The 18895-nt window shown below is 37.7% G+C and overlaps 2 non-coding genes and 1 pseudogene across 2 annotated transcripts; 2 read left to right on the forward strand and 1 right to left on the reverse strand.

The window, feature by feature from the left end:
• Positions 1-3736: 3736 nt before the first annotated feature.
• LOC110590569 lies at positions 3737-4695 on the reverse strand (annotated as a pseudogene).
• Positions 4696-15939: 11244 nt separating this feature from the next.
• LOC123325941 lies at positions 15940-16018 on the forward strand. Its single transcript, XR_006540774.1, has one exon. It is a non-coding gene; the product is annotated as a small nucleolar RNA U2-19 (small nucleolar RNA).
• A 186-nt stretch (positions 16019-16204) lies between these two features.
• On the forward strand, positions 16205-16273 carry LOC123325940. Its single transcript, XR_006540773.1, has one exon. It is a non-coding gene; the product is annotated as a small nucleolar RNA U2-30 (small nucleolar RNA).
• Positions 16274-18895: the final 2622 nt, after the last annotated feature.

Consider the following 18895-nt stretch of genomic DNA (forward strand, 5'->3'; position numbering starts at 1 on the left):
GTATATTCCAAATATATAAAATATTATAATATTCATATATACATAATATATGCACATATATAACATAGACACACATGTTTTATACATGCACACGTCTTTTAGTTCCAGCTCTTTTCACTTTTCACTGAACTTCAGTGCCAATGTCACTAGACTTCCTGATGATACAGAAGTGATCTCTTTGTCTACATAAAATTTTCTTCTCTCCATGTTTTATAAACAAAACAACATAAATACTAGTGAGTATGGAAAGGTACATTCTACAAACTTTGTTTATTCATGTGTATCAAACCCTTCAAGAGTAAAAAAAAAAAAAAAGCGAAACTTTTTTCTCCCTATATTTTCTTTGGCTTTAGCTATTCTTAGTATATTCATTATCCTGTATCTCAAGGTTTTGCATGCAGTGGTGTGCTGTAACTGTCTCTCATCTGATCATGAGAACCAATTCTTAAATATTTAGGAATTTTGCAATCTTATTGCTAAACTGTTGGTAGATCGAACTCAGCTATTTTATTGGGGGTATTTACACTACAGAAATTGACAAACAGTAAAAATCAGGGGTTTATTTCATCATGCTGGTGTGCCCAAATAATGCCAGTATGCTATAAACAACTGTGTGTTTTCTAGTTTAAAACGTATCCCCTAGAGAGTCAGGAAACTATGACCTACAGGTCAAATGTGGCCTGCCACATGTTTTCGTGAATAAAGTTTTATTAGAACCCACCCATTTGTCCTTTTGTTTACATCATCAATGGCTAATTTTATGCTATAACAGCACAGTTGAATAGTCATGACAGAGAGCCTAAAATATTTATATCTGGCTCTTTACTGAAGAAGATATGTAAACAAAAGCTATATTGAGCAGAGGTAACAGACTTGCCAAATAATAATAGTTTGAATAGAATTCATCAGAAACTTCCATCTTAGAAAAGTGCTTTTTACATATTCTTATACACAATAAAGCCTAAAATCTTACAACCATTTTTTTTTTATACTCTAAGATGTCTAACAACAGTGTACATTTGGTAGAATAACCCACTTCTTTTTTTTTTTTTTAAGATTTTATTTGACAGAGAGAGAGAGAGAGAACACAAGCAGGGGGAGTGGGAGAGAGAAAAGCAGGCTTCCCGCTGAGCAGGAAGCCCGATGTGGGACTGGATCCCAGGACCTTGGGATCATGACCTGAGCCAAAGGCAGACGCCTAACAACTGAGCCACCCAGGCACCCTAGAATAACCCATTTCTGTTAAAAGGGTAAAAAATTATATTCATATTTATGCATAAATATTTTGGAGAAGATACATAAGAAACTGGTAACATTAGTTGTCCCTGAAAAGAGGAACTGGGTGACTCGTGGACAGGGCAAAAAGGAGAGTTTTCACTGAATATCCTTTTGCATTTCTTGAATTTTAAACCATGTATTTGTATGACCTATTTAAAAAATAAATAACAGGTTTAAAAATTATTGGCTAAGAGGAGAGTTAGGAATCTCAATCCTTTCTTCTAAGAGGCATCCTGGTATAGTAGAAAGCACTATAGTAGAAAGCACTGTTTCAGGAGTTTAAAAAAAGAAGGAGGAGGAGGAGGAAGGAGGAGGAGGAGAAGAGGAGGAGGAGAAGAGGAAGGAGGAAGAGAAGAGGAGGAGGAGGAGAGGAGGAGAAGAGGAGGAGGAGGAGGAGAGGAGGAGGAGGAGAAGAGGAGGAGGAGAAGAGGAAGGAGGAGGAGGAGAAGAGGAAGGAGGAAGAGGAGGAGGAGGAGGAGGAGGAAGGAAGGGAGAGAAGAAAGAAGAAAGAAGAAAGAAGACGACGACGACACAGTTCCAAAACCTGATCTGCTACTTACTAGCTTTGTGACATTGGCCAAGTTCCTTAAGTTAGCTGAATCTCAGCTTGGGCATTAATAAAATCAGTATAACAAAAGCTACTTTGTGAGGATTAGACATTATATAAAACTGCCTTGTACTTACTAAATGGTAGCTATTATTATGCGGATTTCAATTATCCTTGCTATCCATTACCACCAATTATGTGTTGGATGTTGATTAAAGGGAACCTGAGGTATGAATGAGGTCTAAGAGAGTATTAATTTACAGATATCAACTAACTACCTGTGGGGGGAAAACCAATCAGTCTTTTAAAAATTGTATTCAGGTGCTTTTTGGATCTTCAAGTGTGAAAGTCCAAGGGTTTTTTAAAGCTTCTTAAGGACTATCCCAAGACATCAAGCAATCATTGGCATTTAATAATGGTCCCAAGTCCACAATGCAATTTCATATTGGTTCTCTCTCCTTCTTCACTTTACTTCTCCTTTCCTACCCCTGTTTCTTGGAAATGCTTGCCCTAATAAAGTAATAGCACATGAGTCTTTTGCCTCAGGTTATGTATACTTTGGGGGGAAACTCAAGCTAAGACTGGGGCCTGCCTAATACTACTGAAGAGAGTCTGGGACTGTATAGCTGATACTGTTGGTGCCCTGCCCATATGCCTTCACACCTTAGTATTAACAGGGCTTGCTTTCTTGACTGCCAGCATTTGCATCTCTTGCTCTGTTGGAGGGCTTTCTTTACCATCTTCAGTCAATATTTTCTCCCATTGTATGAGATGTCTTTTACTTTCTTGATGGTATAGTTCTCCTCAGAAAAGTTTTTAATTTTGATGAAGTCCAATTTTTCAAATTTATTTTTTTTTATCACTTGTCCTTTTGGAGTTGTATCTCAGAGATCATTGTCTAACCCAAGTTCACTAAGATTTACTACTATGCGTTCTTCTAGTGGTTTTACAGCTTTTCTACATTCAAGTCTATGATCCATTTTTAGTTAATTTTTGTGTAGGGTTCAGGTAGGGGTTAATTACATTCTTTCACATGTGGATAATCAGTTGTCCCAGCACCATTTGTTGAAAACATTATTTTCTCCACGAATTAGCTTGGCACCCTTGGGGAAAATCAATTGACCGTAAATGGAAGGGTTTATATCTGGATTCTCCATTTTACTCCATTGATCTATTGGTCTACCCTTATGCCATCACCACAGTGTCTTGATTACTATAGTTTTGTAGTAAAGTTTGAAATTAGGAAGTGTGAGTCCTCCAACTTTGGACTTCTTTTTCAAGATTGTTTTGGCTGTCATCTTTGCTTTCTGATTTATACTTTTTGGATCTTTAAGAAATCCTTTTGGGGGGTGCCTGGGTGGCTCAGTTGGTTAAGTGTCTGCCTTCGGTCATAATCTCAGGGTCCTGGGATCGAATCCCACATTGGGCTCCCTGCTTAGTGGGGAGCCTGCTTCTCCTTCTGCCTGCCGCTCTCCCTGCTTGTATGTTCTCTCTCTCTCTGTCAAATCAATCAATCAATCAATCTTAAAAAAAAAAAATCCTTTTGGACTCCAAAGCCAGAAAATATTTTCCTATATGGTTTTCAAGAAGTTTTATCATTTGCCCTTCTCATTCCAATTACTGATCTATTTGGAATTTATTCTAGTGCCTGGTATAACGTAGGGATTTAATGTCATGATTTTAAATTGTATTAACACTTTTTTTTTAAGTCCATTTTTTCTTTCACTGATCCACAAAAAAAGCCTGTCACAAATCAAGTTTCCATATAGGTGCAGTTCTGTTTAGGTATCCTGTTCTATTCTATTGGTCACTTTTTCTATCCCTTAACCAGAGCCACACTGCCTTATTACACCCTTTTTTTTAGGTATCACAAGTAAGATTTTTTATCTGTCACCATTAAATGTCTGAATTTTAAACAGATTCTTGGACTGCTGGCTTATATCCATCAACTTATTCAACTTTAGCACCAGTCTCATCTCCAGTAGCTTTTTTTTTTTTTAGTAGCTTTTACAAAACTACTACCTTCACCATGAAGCTCCATGAGCTCTCCCAATTCAAAGTTGGGCTTCTTCAGCATTTTTACTTTTCTAACAAAGACACCATGGAGAGGATAAATAGATTGGCAAGCCTTTTCTATGTCTTTTTCCAATGCTGTCTGAAATCAATTTATTGACTACTTCTTTCAAGTCATTTGTCTGTAACTCTTGCGTCATGATTTCCAACATCTTTTTCCAAATTTGGTGGACCTGTTGGTGCTGAGCATAAGAGGTCTTCTGAATATGACTGTTGTGTTAAAACCAACACAAAATAGATAAAGCAAATAACCATCAGTATTCCTGACATCAACATCAGCTTCAATCAGGGTCTGCCATTTTTTTACCATGGAGCACATTTTGTCACGGGTAAGACCCATGCCATGGAATTAGTCAGGCAGTTTTTGCCCTGAACAACCTCAGTAATTAGCTTGAATTTTTGAAATGCAACTTCATCATTCTGCAGGATCAGCAAGGCTCACTTCAAAAACACAACCCTCAAGGCCATTAGATGTGATTTTGGTTCCTTGAGTTCTTGTGACTAGTGTTTTTCCAATATTTCTTATACTGAACATAGCTGGTGCTTTCACATCATACCAATCTTTTTTTTTTTAAGATTTTTATTTATTTATTTGACAGGGAGAGAGACAGCGAGAGAGGGAACACAAGCAGGAAGAGTGGGAGAGGGAGAAGCAGGCTTCCTGCTGAGCAGGGAGCCTGATGTGGGGCTCAATCTCAGGACCCTGGGATTATGACCCGAGCCGAAGGCAGACACTTATGGACTGAGCCACCCAGGCGCCCCTATACCAATATTTCTTAGAAAATGGATCAACCACTTTCTTCTTGACTCTCTTTTTGCCACCTTTTGTAAGGCGTGTGTTCTTGCCAACAGCTATGACGCTGCTCAGGAAGCCAAAAGGCTTAATCACGATAGCTTTTTAATAAGGTAACCTGTAAGGCAAATCTCCCCACCTTGTTCTTCTTCATAATTATATATATGGCTCTTACATATAAATTATAGATATAGTCTAACAAGTTACACACACACAAACACACACTAATTTCATCTGGATTTGATTGGAATTGCACCGAATGTATAGATTATTTTGGGAAGAAATTATTTAAAAAAAATATTGAGTCTTATAATCAATAAACATGATTCATTTACTTAGATTGGGCCACAGTGTTCCAGAGTTCCAGGGGTGTCTTTCTCACCCCAAGACCCACTTAGATCTTTTCTCCTTTATGCTACCTGTCTTGTTCCTGAGCTTAACAAGAATGTTTTCAATGTATCAAATTAAGAATAATGTTAGCTGCTGTATTTGTCAGGTAACTTTATCTGGTTAGAATGGTCCTTTTTATTCGTTTATTAAGAAGCTTTTTCAAAAAATTATAAATCTGTTGAATTTAATCAAACATTTTTTTTTAAAGATTTTATTTTTTTATTTATTTGACAGAGAGAGAGACAGCTAGAGAGGGAACACAAGCAGGGGGAGTGGGAGAGGGAGAAGCAGGCTCCTGGCCGAGCAGGGAGCCCGATGCGGGGCTCGATCACAGGACCCTGGGATCATGACCTGAGCCGAAGGCAGACGCTTAACAACTGAGCCACCCAGGCGCCCCAAACATATTTTGGTTTTAATGTTAAACTAATCCTGGATTTGAGATATACCCATCCTGGTAATGATGTAGTATCTCCTTTGCATACTGTCAGATTCCATTTCTAACTGAACTTATTTAGGATTTTCACTAAGGTCATGACAAGTCCTCTATTTTCTTAGGTTATACTGATATCAGGGTTATACTCGCTTTATTTTTTAAAAGTTAGGGAGTTGATCTTTTTCTATTCACTTATATAATTTGTATACTATTGGAATTGTAAGGTCCTTGACTGATAGAACTCTGGGTCTGAAGTTTGCTTTGCACGAAGATTTTAATTTACTGATAATTTATATTGTGGCTACAGAACTACTATTCAGAGGTTCAATTTTTTCTTGAGATAGGAAGAACTTCTGCAGGAAGTCATATTTTCTAAAACTATCAATTTTAATCTAATTTTCAAAAAAATTAGCATAAATTTATCTTTTTAATGTTAGAAGCATGTCTAAGCCCCCCTTTTCATTTTTATTGTATATTTGCTCATTCTCTGTTTTTTTCTTTACCAACCTTGCTAGAAGTTTGCTGCCTTTAGTATTCTTTTACATTGGCCTTGTATAATTTGTTTACATTTTCTTCTCTTATTCTGTTTCCCTCCTACTGTTTTGTTTATTCTGTTTCTTTTCTTTTCTTTTTTTCTTTTCTAACTCCCTAAGTTTTATGCTTTCGGCATTAATTTTTAGCTCTTCTTCATTTCTAATAGAAGCATTTAAGACAATAAGTTTCCCTCTAAGCTCTGTTTGCAGTAGTTTTTCAGTTATAGAATTTCCATTTAGCTCTGTGTTTCTAGTTTCCATTTTTCTGCTGAGATTCCCCATCTGTTCACTCACACTTTTAAAGGAAAACTCCACCTTTTTCTTTAAATCCTTGAACATATTTATAATAACTGCTTTAAAGTCCACATCTATTTATTCCAACATCTGTGATCATCTTTGTTTCTACTATTTTGTCTCTTGATTAATGGTCACTAGTTTCCCCACTTCTTGAGTTGCTTGTCTAGTAATTTCTTCCTTGTGTAAAACAGTTTTGGCTGTTACACTGTGAGGAACTGTATTATACTGTCTTTATTTAAAGAGTGTTGAGTTTTGTTCAGGCAGGCTGTAGATTACAGGGATTCACCTACTTCCTATTCTGGTTTGGCCTATAGTACAGGGTCAATGCCCAAGGTACTCAATAAGATCTCTCTAGTGTGAATGGATTGAAATTCCACAATCTTCCAGCACTGGCGTTTGTGTTAAGTTTTCAGTCACTACTGGTAGGCCTCACATGGTCTCGCTTGTGTATGTGCAGCCAAACACTTAGCCATACTCCTGAAGATAACCTTCCCACAGACCTTTAAGATTCCCTCCCTCACAGCTCAACCATCTGGGGTATACTGACCCACAAATTGCAGCCACCTCAGCAGCTCAAACTCTGATCTCTGCCTCTTTTATTTAGCAATATTGCTGCTCTGCACTTGGGCTCACCTTCCCACCCCACACACCAGAAAGTGCCCCCATTTAGAACAGCAAGGCAAATATAAAGGTCACCTTATACGTTTCCTTTATCTTAAGGATCATTTCCCCATACTGTCTATCATCCACTGCCTGAAAACAACTTGTTCATATATTTTGCTACTTTATGGTTGTTGATGGCATGAGGCCAAGCCCAATATCAGTTACTCCATCATGTCTAGAAGCAGTGATCCGCATTTTTTAATATGCAGTATTTTTATCCTTCAGTTTAAAGATCTTCAAATTTCCATTATTTTCTGATTCATGAGTGTGTTTCTTAGTCTTGAAACATATGAAGTTTTTATAATTATTTTTTCAGTACAGATTTTTTATTTTATCCCATTGTGATCAAAGAATGCAACATGTATGATACCATTCCTTTGAAATTTGTTCAGACTTCCTTTATAGCCCAATATATGGTCACAAATATATTTTTTTAAGTATAGAACATTGCGGGTTTTTTTTTTTTTTTAAAGATTTTATTTATTTATCTGAGAGAGAGCATACGCACAGGAGGGGATAGGGGCAGAGGGAGAGGGAGAGGAAGCAGACTCCCTGCTGAGCAGGGAGTCCAATGCAGGGCTTGATCCCAGGACCCTGGGATCATGACCCAAGCTGAAGGCAGCCACTTAACCAACTGAGCCACCCAGGTGCCCCTATAGGGTCACAAATATTATCAAAACTATTCCACTTGAAAGAATATATATTCTGCAGATTTGGGGTGGAATGGTCTATATGTGTCCATTCAAACAAACACATTAATTTGTTTTGTTCAAATTTTCTATAATCTTCTCAATTTTGCTTTTTTGTGTGCTTGATGTATCACTGAGAAATAGGTGTTGAAATCTCTCATTATGATTGTGGTATTTGTCTCTAACTCCTTGTTGTTCCTGGTGATTTGATCCTTTTATCATGTCAGTGACCCTCTTTAGTAATGCTTTTTGCTTTCAAATCTTGCATTTTCTGGTATTAATAGATTTATACTAGCTTTATTTTGCTTAGTATTTACCTGATATATATTTTCTACTCCTTTATTTTCAATTTTCCTATATTCTTATTTCTAGCTCTATCTTTTGTGAAGATTGAAAAAACATTTGTAGACATTCAGTTCAAACCTGTTTCATCACTGTGAAACAGGTGTCCCCCAGCAACATTTGGCAATAATAGCTTGTGATAAAATATGCTTCTTCCTTCATAATAGTTTTCTCCTTTTTTTGTTCCATTTTGGAAATTGATACAACACAAGGAAGATTAGTAGCCAGAGGAAAGGAAGTTATTGAGTTATTAGAACCCAATGAAGAAAAATAAAGTATAAGAAGTGGAGAAAATTCAAGCTATGGGAATGATCTTCAGATGAAATCAGATCTTACATGAGAGATCAAAGGATTAAAGAAAAGAAGTTATGGTTTTACAATCTATAAGAAGAGGAGAAAAAGAAAAAGGAAAAAAAAGAAAGAAAGAGGAGGCTTCAAGCTATGCAATTTAAAGCTGGAACACCAGGATAACACTCAAGACCTGGCCTAAAAAGATCTGAAATGCCCAAGAATAGGAAAGTGAAAGACCACTGAAAGAGTATAAATATCATCCAGAATTTAAAAAGCAAGACTTAGGGATCAAGTTATAAGCATGATTTTGATGAGAACTTGTATTTGCACATCTATGTGTAATCTATACCCTGAGATTTTTGTATTCTAAATGGCTTATTGTGTAGGCTATGTGCCGGTCAACTATGATTCATGATTTTCCTTCCCAAACTTCCTCTTCCTCCAGTATTCCTTATTTAAATAAATGGCATCCACCCATTTCCTTAAGCCAGAAATCTGGAAGTCATCTTTGATTCATCTTTCCCTCACAATCAAATCCTACTGATTCTGTCTCTTAAATTTTATCTCTTGAATCAGTTCACTTTTTCCTCCTCCTCTTTGCCAACCCCATAGTTTGTTTCCTCCAATTGTCTCCTCTTTCCCCACATATATTACTTGTGCGCCATCCTCTCCTCCATTCTGCAGATAGTGCCTAAAATTATCTTTTAAAAGTGCAAGTGATTATGTCACTTCCCTGCTTAAACATACAAAACAAGAAACAAACAAAAAATTTCAATGGCTTTCCATTACTCTCAGAATAAAGACCAAACCCTTAATAAGGCCTCTGAGATCTGGATTTTGTCTCTCTACATTGTAGCCATGTTGGCTTTCCTTTCAGTACCTCAAAATCAATCAGCGCTAGTCCCTCTGCCTAAATCACTTTCCCTTATACTCTTTGCTTAGCCAACTCCTCATTTTTCATGTTTTAGCTTTGATATCTCTAAAACCCATTCTGATCTCCAAAATACATTACCTAGTCCCCTGCTGGAAGTTCCCAAAGCATCCCGTACTACTTTTGCGTAAACTCAGTGCATTTGTGAATACTTGTATAATGTTGGTCTCCCTTGAGGACTGGAACTGTCTTATCCCTCTTTGTATCTCCAGTCCCTAGCTGGAATGACCCTAGCTGGTGAATGACCAACTCACTAAAAGATTGAAGGAATAAATGATGATCGAGCAAAGAATCTGTGATAGGACAGAGCAGTGTAAAGTACCTTCAGTCCTCAGGTTGAAATCTAAGGAAATTCTCCCTTCAGAGGAGGATTAGCAATTAAAACAGGAAACATTTTCAAAGGCACCATGAATGGTTCTATTACTATTATTTTTCCCTTTGCTCAAGTTTTTGCTGAGAAGAACTAGGCTCACGAATTTGGTATGCCCAAAACATACCAGTAAAATGGAGAAGGAAAATAATCTGTGTCTCCATTTTTTTGAGATGAGGAAATTAAGGTTCATAGATCAAAATTACTGTTTACAGTCTCAAAGTAGTTTGGTGACCTGTGAATTATGATGCCATGTTTTCTGTGTTTGACACTAAGTTATGGCCACAATTCCAAAATTGTTTTTATGATTAGATAAGGCCTATGATTTAGATAGTCTGATACTGAAAAATTAATCATTCTGAATCCTAAAATCCTAAAAATATTTCTAACTTAATGTCAGCATCATGCAGTAATTCTTCCTTCCTGAGGTAATCTATTCTCAAAATAGAGATTTTGCCTCATATAACCAGGATCATAACTAGAGTGAACTAAATTATGAAAACAAAACATTTTTATGCACCATATTTCCAAGTTATCTGTGTCATGGAAGTGCAATTTGTAATTCTCTTTTCTTTGGCCACAGCTCTTCCAACATAGCTTTCCAACACTGTCATATATTTTCTTCTAAACATTATGTTCTACTTGTGTGACTAACACTGACAAATTTGTAACAAGAGTCTTCCTTGACCAGCCTGTCACCACTTCCCCTAAATGCAGGGTGGTTCTAAGTGAGTGATCTTTCAGAGACACTCCTCGTTGGTGCCTGGGCGTTACCCCACAATCTAGCCAAATTACTTTTAGAGTTCAGTAAGCTCTTTGGGCTGAACAAGGCTGATTTCATTTTTTGCTTCAATCACAATCATCTAATTGCTGAGACTCTCCGTCATCTTAAGGAAAAACTGAGAATTTACTGAAAATGTTTGTGCAATGTAGCTTAGTTGTATGGCAACAGAAAGTAAATCACTGAAAAAACAAATTTTTTAGCGGAAGAATCATGATAAGTATATGACTAAGAAAGGTCTCTATTTAAATTGTACTTCACATCTAGCCAATTACTTGAAAAAAATAAAGTATTTTTAAACTGGTTCTCTAATACTCAAAACTTTTAAATTGCTTGTGGATATATTTTGTGCAGCTTATTAATTTTTTTCATTCTCAACATAGCAAAATGCTATGAGAATTATTAGCAATTGAAGTTATATTTAAATTAAAGTCATCACTAAGTTTTACTTCTCAATCGGTAATTTTTATAAGGAATTTATATGTCTAATCACTTTAAAGGTAATGATAAGAGGGATAAAAAGTAAGATACAATTAAAAGTTTAACAAATAATTGGAAAGATAAGACTAACATACAGAGTGCAGTTATGTAGTAATGAACAAAACAATCTGTAATCAAGTGCTGTATTGTATAGGAGCTAGTCAGTGAGGATGTAGAGAAACAAGTTAAAACAGTGTTTCTGAGGAGGTAAATTGGTAAAACCTTTTTTTTTTTTTTAAAGAAATTGAGAGTACTTATTAAATTCTTTATATGATTTTTCTTTTCCAAAATGCTGATATAAAATCTGGATGTCAGCTTTACAACCAGTTTTAATTTTCATTTTTAATTATTTTCATGCAAACTTTTAAACATACACAAAAATAGGAAAATGCATCTTCATGTTCACATCACCAAGTCAACTAATAGTTTTATTTTCTTGGGATGCTCTCCCTGTAAAGATATTCACAAAAAGGCTCCTGGGTGGGGGCGCCTGGATGGCGCAGTTGTTAAGCATCTGCCTTTGGCTCAGGTCATGATCCCAGGGTCCTGGGATCAAGCCTGGCGTTGGGCTCCCTGCTCCGCGGGAAGCCTGTTTCTCCCTCTCCCACTCTCCCTGCTTGTGTTCCCTCTCTCGCTATCTCTATCAAATAAATAAATAAAATCTTAAAAAAAAAAAAAAAAAGAAGGCTTCTGGCTGGCTCAGCCAGTTAAGCATCTGCCTTTGGCCCAGGTCATGATCCCAGAGTCCCAAGGACAGAGTCCTGCATTGGTCTCCCTGCTTAAGTGGGGAGTCTGCTGGTCCCTCTGACCCTCCCCTCTCTCGTGCTTTCTCTCTCTCTCTCAAATAAATAAATAAAATCTTTAAAGAAAATAGTCAATGAATGAATTAATATGTATTGATATGGGGAGATGTCCATGATACATGAAGCTTAAAAAAAAAAACATAAAAACTGCAACACAGTTTGGATAATTTACCATACTACAGGGAAAAAGGTGGACTTGACAGAGGTAGTAGCACTCACCAAATATTCTGCACTCCACATTCCACATGTCCACAGTTTACTTGTAGCAGGGCAGGGCTATGATTATGAGTTCTGACTAGTAAATTGTAAGCGGAAGTGGAGTATGTCAATTTTGGACTGAGGCAGTAAAAAAGTCCACGTGTGATTTTATAGTCTCTTTTCATTGCTGTGGTGACTAAAAGCACCATGTATTGCAGAGTGTGACCACAACAGGGTAGAATCTCCATTACCATGGGCCCGTGAGTGACTGCATGGAGAAAATGCCCTGCCAATCTGTGTAAGATATCCAGCATTAGCAAGAAATAAATTTTTGTTATGTTAAGCCACTGAGATTTGGGTGGATTGTTTGTTATTGCAATATAATCTAGTCTATCTTGACTAACACATGTACACAAATTAGCATTTATCAAGTACTTACTATATGCTAATAACCCTGCTGAATGCTTCTTATTAAATCCTTGTGAAACCTTATGAACCAGTAATATTACTCTAAATTGAGGAAACTGAGGCAGTGTGAGGACCAATAACTTGTCCAGGGTGGCCAGCGAAATGGAGAAGCTGGAAATGAAACCAGGCAGTCTGGATTAAGATCTACCAAAATGTTAGTAGTAATTATCCCTGAGGGTAGGATTGTGGGGAGTGATCACTCTTTGTTCTGTGTTTCTGTAATGTTACAGATTTTAAAATAATCATTTATTACCTTTGCAATAAGCAATATATAAATAAATATGTAGATAAACTACATATACCCAGGGGCGCCTGGGTGGCTCAGTTGGTTAGCAACTGCCTTCAGCTCAGGTCATGATCCTGGAGTCCCAGGATCAAGTCCCGCATCGGGCTCTCTGCTCAGTGGGGAGTCTGCTTCTTCCTCTGACCCTCCCCCGTCTTGTACACTCTCTCTCTCACTCTCTCTCTCAAATAAATAAAATCTTAAAAAACAACAACAACAAAAAACTATATGTTAGCTACTTAAAGACTGAATTCAGAGATGGAAGTCAAGTGACGCTGGAGAATGGTATAACCAAGGAATGCCTAAACATGACTCTGCCACCCATAGCCATACATGGTTTTATAAGTGAGTTCCAGCAAATAAGGTGAATCATATTATATTTCACAATAAAATTGGTTTAGTTTGGGAGTAGGGGCCGGAGGGGGGGAATTAATAATATTAAGGATATTAAGGAATTAATAAAATGGTCATGCCCACAGCAGGATGAACATTGTAGTTCTGGGAACGTTTTTCAGGTTTTCTAGTACTTAATAGCACTCTTTAAAAGAAAAGTAATAATAATAAAACAATTCCTTGTAGCTAAAAATGGCCTTATTAAATGTACATTTTAAATGTTTTATTCAATAATATTTAGACAAAATATATATGGCATAATCCTTAATAATCAAGTGTACATGTAGTTTTTCTGGCTGCCCAGGATCTGAATTTGGAAATTCAACAATGTATGACTCCTGACAGGAGGAAACTAAAAGACCAAAATACTGGTTGCCCCAGACTCTGGGCAGCTAGCTGTTCTGGGCTGCCTAGACCCTCTTGGCTCTCTCATTTTCTGAGCCTGGTTGGTTCTCCAGCCTTCTCACTGATTTTGTAAACTAACGATCAATCCTTCCACAGTTGGTTTCTTTTGCCTGGAAGCAAGAACCTGAATACCAAGCAGGAGCTACAAGCAGCTATATAAGGTGAAGGAATAGTATCTAGGTGAAAATGAGCCACCTTTGAAAGTCTAAATAACAAGACATATATTGTTAGCTATAACATGATAGTAAATGCCATAAATTCATTGCAATTAAATTAGAGATATTTTCCACACCACCACATTTCTCATGAGTTTGATCCTTTGTTTCCTTTCCAGGAATTTCTGTCATATCTGCGTATTCCCTAACTCCACACATAAATCTCCTTATGCTTAACCACCAGTCCTCTTTCATTTATAACATCACACTTTCAAAAAAGTGTCATTATGTTACATGATCTATGCAATAGTAAAAATGCTGTAAATCTGTGGTTTAACATTATAAAAAAACAAATTACGGAACCATTTTATTAGGTTAAGTTCAAAAGTCTTCATAACACAGCCTCACCTATAAGAAAATGAAATTACCTGAGTTTCACTTGCCTTATGGAAATAATAATGCCCATCTTATCTCCCAGTATTAATATAAGGATCAAATAATTTATGAACACGTTTAAGGTATGTACCATATTTCATCAAATCTTAAGATACATCCACTGTAAGACATGCCATTAGTTTAGGTACCACAAAAAAAGAAACAGAATGGCCAATTAAAAACTATAACACACACTTTCTAATCACTTGGAAACTCAATTGATCAACCTAGCAAAACAGCCATTTATACTCAATTAGATACAGACTGTTAAATATAATTCTTGTGCAAACATTATGAGGAAAATATGAATGAAATAAATTGGTTAAGGTATTCTTAAAACTCTTCATTGAGTCCAACATTCCCGAATCATTTCTCAACTCAATCACTGATAGCCACGTTTTCCCACATAATAGCATTATCTATGCCATCAAAAACACTGTTGACGCAGAATTTCTTATAAGAATCCACAAAATGTTTTTCTGGTTCAAGATGGCGACATAAGAGAATCCTGAACTCACCTCCTTCACAGACACACTGAATGTTCAGCTATGTAAAGGACAATTCCCTCTGAAAGAAATCCAGAAACTAGCTGAGTGACTCTTATGTATCAGGAAAATGAGAAAAACCCACACTGAAATGAGTAGTAAAGCCTCACACACAATCTCACCATAAACCTCAACCCTGGCACAGCGACACACAACTGGGAGGGAACTCACAACTCACAGCTTCTCTCTGAGGAGTGAAGGGTTTGGACCCCATGGCTGGTACCACAACTCTTAAGACTTCCACCTGAGAAATGGACTCCCAAAGCGTCTGCCTTTGAAAGCCAATGAGACTTATAAGATCCACAGTCTTTGGTGAACTAATAGACAGTTCTTAAAAGATTTCTGGGGACTCACCATGGCTTACCCCCAGGGCCCAGCACAGAGGCAGCAGACTGAAACAAGCCCAGTCTTTTCATGAAAGAAGCTACTTGCTTACCTTAAAAACTTTGGCTTGAGGGGCAGGCTCTTAATTTAATACAGTCCAGAAATTGGAGGCTGGTAGGTGCATCTTCCTGTTCTCCCTTTGCCTCACTCCAGGTCATCAGTATCTCCCAGAAAGGAGCTCGTCCACATGTCTGATGCCCCAGTTTTTGTAGCTGCTGACCAGAGGAAGCCCCTAAATGGGGCTTACATTTGCGGGTACCATAGGACTGTAACAAATAGAAAAACAGTTCTTAACCAGGTATCCCTCCACTGCACAGCACAGAGGCAGCAGATTGAAACATGAGGAGGCCTATTAGCTTATTTTAATAGCTGTGGCCTGAGGGGCAGGCTTCTACTTTAACACCAGTATAGGTGCAAACTGCCATCCTGTCCAGAAACCAGGAAGGCCAGCAGGCACCATCTTTGTGCTTTCCCTTTGCCCTGCTCCAGATTGCTAGTGTCTTTGAGAAAGGAGCTTATACACATGTCTGCCACCCTGGTTTTTGTGGCTGTCACCCAGAGGACACATCTCTTGATAACTTAACACTGGTGGCCAGTGGGGCTTGTGTTCATGGATTCAATGGGATGGTAGCAAATAAAAAGTTTTATTTTACTTTATTTTTTTAAGGTTTTTAATTTATTTATTTGTCAGAGGGTCGGGGGGAGAGAGAGAACACAAGCAGGGGGAGCAGCAGAGGGAGAGGGAGAAGCAGGCTCCCCAAGGAGCAGAGAGCCTGATGCAGGCTCGATCCCAGAACCCTGGGATCATAACCTGAGCTGAAGGCAGATGCTTAACAGACTGAGCCACCCAGGTGCCCAAACAAACAGTTCTTAACTACCTATCCCCCCCAGGACTTGATGTGCAGTGGCAGCAGACAGAAATATACATCTCCCAGTCTGCCCCTGAAGGAAGTATATTTACATGCTTTAAAAGGAAGTGGATCAATGATGAAAATATCCAAATATGAGCATCATAAGCCTTCCAGTCTACCTGATGCATGATCTTTGTAGTTCTGAGAAGCAAAAGTAATTTAAAACAATAAGGACTTATGTCTAGAGTTAGGAATGTGTGTGTATATGCGTGCATGTGTGTGTGTGTGTGTGTGTGTGTTTATAAAGGTGACCATGAATAACTGAGAACTTGTTGATGAATGAATGAGATATGGCAGGGGGTGATGTGTGTGTATGAAAGACTAATCAGTTCTGATTAATGATTAAAAGTTTTACTACAGAATTTTATAATTATGAGGCTTTCTACACTTGATCTGAGATCAGAATGAAATATTTTTAAAAAGAAAGAAAGGAAAAAAAAAATGTTCCCTGAGGGTCTGGCTTCTAATTAGTCTGCATTTAGTGCTGACTGAGAGCCTCCCCTTTGGGACACTGACAAATATTGGCATATCCTTAAGTACTGGGAGCCACTAAGAACATAAAAGATCACTTGGACAATCACAAAGCTTTGAGGAAAAAGCACAAGGAGCTCAGGATTGAATAATAAGGTTCATCACATAAATGAGACCACTCCTTCAAGAATGAGAAAGGTCGTTGTTTTATCTAATACAAATCAACAGAGTCAAGAAAACTGAATGGAGGAACAAGATAAAACCTCAGAAAAAGAACTTAATGAGAGAGAGATAAGTGATTTGCCTGACGAAAAGTTCAAAAAAATGGTCATAAAGATGCTTGCTGAGGTCAGGAAAACAATGCACGAACAAAGTGAGAATTTCATCAAAGAGACAGAAAATATAAGAAAATAGCCAAACAGAAATCACAGAGCTGAAGAATTCAACAATTAAGCTGAAAAACTCAATAGGCGTTTTTAATAACAGATGAAGTGGAAGAAAAATCAGCAAACTCTTAAGACAGGGCAGTAGAATTCATCCAGTAAGAAGAGCAAAAAGAAAAAATGCAAAAGAATAAAGATAGCTTAAGGGATTAATAGGACAACATCAAGAGGCCCAATATTCACATTTTAGGGGTCCCAGAAGTAGAAGAAAGAGAAAAAGGGGCAGACATTTTTTTAAAGAAATAATGGCTGAAAATTTCCCTAACCTAGGAAAGAAACAGACATCCAGATCCAGGAAGTTCCAAAGAAGATGAATCCAAAGAGACCCACACCAAGACAAACTAATTATCAAAAGTCACAGACAAGGAGAGAATACAAACAGCAAGAGAAAGACAACTTGTTATGTATAAGGAAACCCCCATAAAACTATCAACAAGTGGCGCCTGGGTGGTACAGTCAGTTAAGTGTCTGACTCTTGGTTTCAGTTCAGGTCATGATCTCAGGGTTGTGAAATCAAGCCCCGAGTCAGGTTCTGTGCTCAGTGTGGACTCTGCTTGAGATTCTCTCTCTCTCCATCTACCTCTCTCTCTCATGCTCTCTCTCTAAAATAAATAAATAAATCTTAAAAAAAAAAGACTATCAAATTTTTTCAACAAAAACCTTGTGGGTCAGAAAGAAGTATCATAATATATATTCTCTTTCTCTCTCTCAGCTAACTAACTAAATAAATAATCTTTAAAAAAAGGAGTTTTCCAGAGAAGCAAAAACTGGAGTTTAGCACCACTACACTGAATTTACAAGACATGTTAAAGGAATTTCTTTAAGCTGAAATGAAAGGAGGCTTATTAGTAATAGGAAAACATATGATAGTATAAATTTCACTGGTAAAGGTAAATATATAGTTAAACTCAGAATAATGTAATGTAATGGTGGTAGGTTAATCATTTATAAATCTAGTATGAAGGTTAAAAGACAAAATTAGTAAAAATAGCTATAACTACAATAATTTGTTAATGGATACACAGATAAAAAGATGTAAATTGTTAAATCAAAAACATAAAATGGGGGCAGTAAAAATGCAGAGCTTTAGAATGAGTCCGGACTTAAGTTGTTAACAACTTAAAATAGACTGTTACAAATATGTTTTATGTAAGCCTTATTGTAACCACAAAGCAAAACCTACACTACATACACAAAAGATAAAGATAAAGGAATCTAAGCACACCACTATAGAAAATTATCCAATCACAAAGGAAGAGAGCAAAAGAAAAAGGAAGGAACAAAGGAATTAGAAAACGATGAACAAAATGGCAGTAAACCCATACCTATCAATAATAAATTTAAATGTAAATGGACTGGGCGCCTGGGTGGCTCAGTTGGTTAAGCGACTGCCTTCAGCTCAGGTCATGATCCTGGAGTCCCTGGATCGAGTCCCGCATTGGGCTCCCTGCTCGGCAGGGAGTCTGCTTCGTCCTCTGACCCTATCCCCTCTCATGTGTTCTCTCATTCTCTCTCTCTCTCAAATAAATAAATAAAATCTTTAAAAAATAAAAAAAATGTAAATGGACTAGGGGCGCCTGAGTGGCTCAGCTGGTTAAGTGTCCGACTCTTGGGGCACCTGGGTGGCTCAGTCAGTAAGCGTCTGCCTTCGGCTCAGGTCATGATCCCAGGGTCCTGGGATTGAGTCCCACATCAGGCTCCCTGCTTGGCGGGAAGCCTGCTTCTCCCTCTCCCACTTTCCCTGCTTGTGTTCTCTCTCTCACTGTGTCTCTCTGTCAAATAAATAAATAAAATCTTAAAAAAGGGAGCAAGATGGCAGAAGAGTAGGAGACCTGGATTTCGTCTGGTCTCAGGAATTCAGCTGGATAGGGACCAAACCATTCTGAACACCTACAAACTCAACAGGAGATCGAAGAAAAGAATAGCAACAACTCTCTGAACAGAAAAGTGACCACTTTCTGGAAGGTAGGACGTGCGGAGAAGTGAATCCAAGGTGATATTCGGGAAGATAGACGGCGGGGCAGGGGACCTCCGTCGGCTGCTTCTGGCAAGTGATAGAGCTGCGGAGCACAAAATCGGAACTTTTAGAAGTTGGCTCCTCTGAGGGACG

The sequence above is a fragment of the Neomonachus schauinslandi genome, chromosome 9 (genome assembly GCF_002201575.2).
Source record: "Neomonachus schauinslandi chromosome 9, ASM220157v2, whole genome shotgun sequence".
In the NCBI taxonomy this organism is placed as follows: Eukaryota; Metazoa; Chordata; class Mammalia; order Carnivora; family Phocidae; genus Neomonachus; species Neomonachus schauinslandi.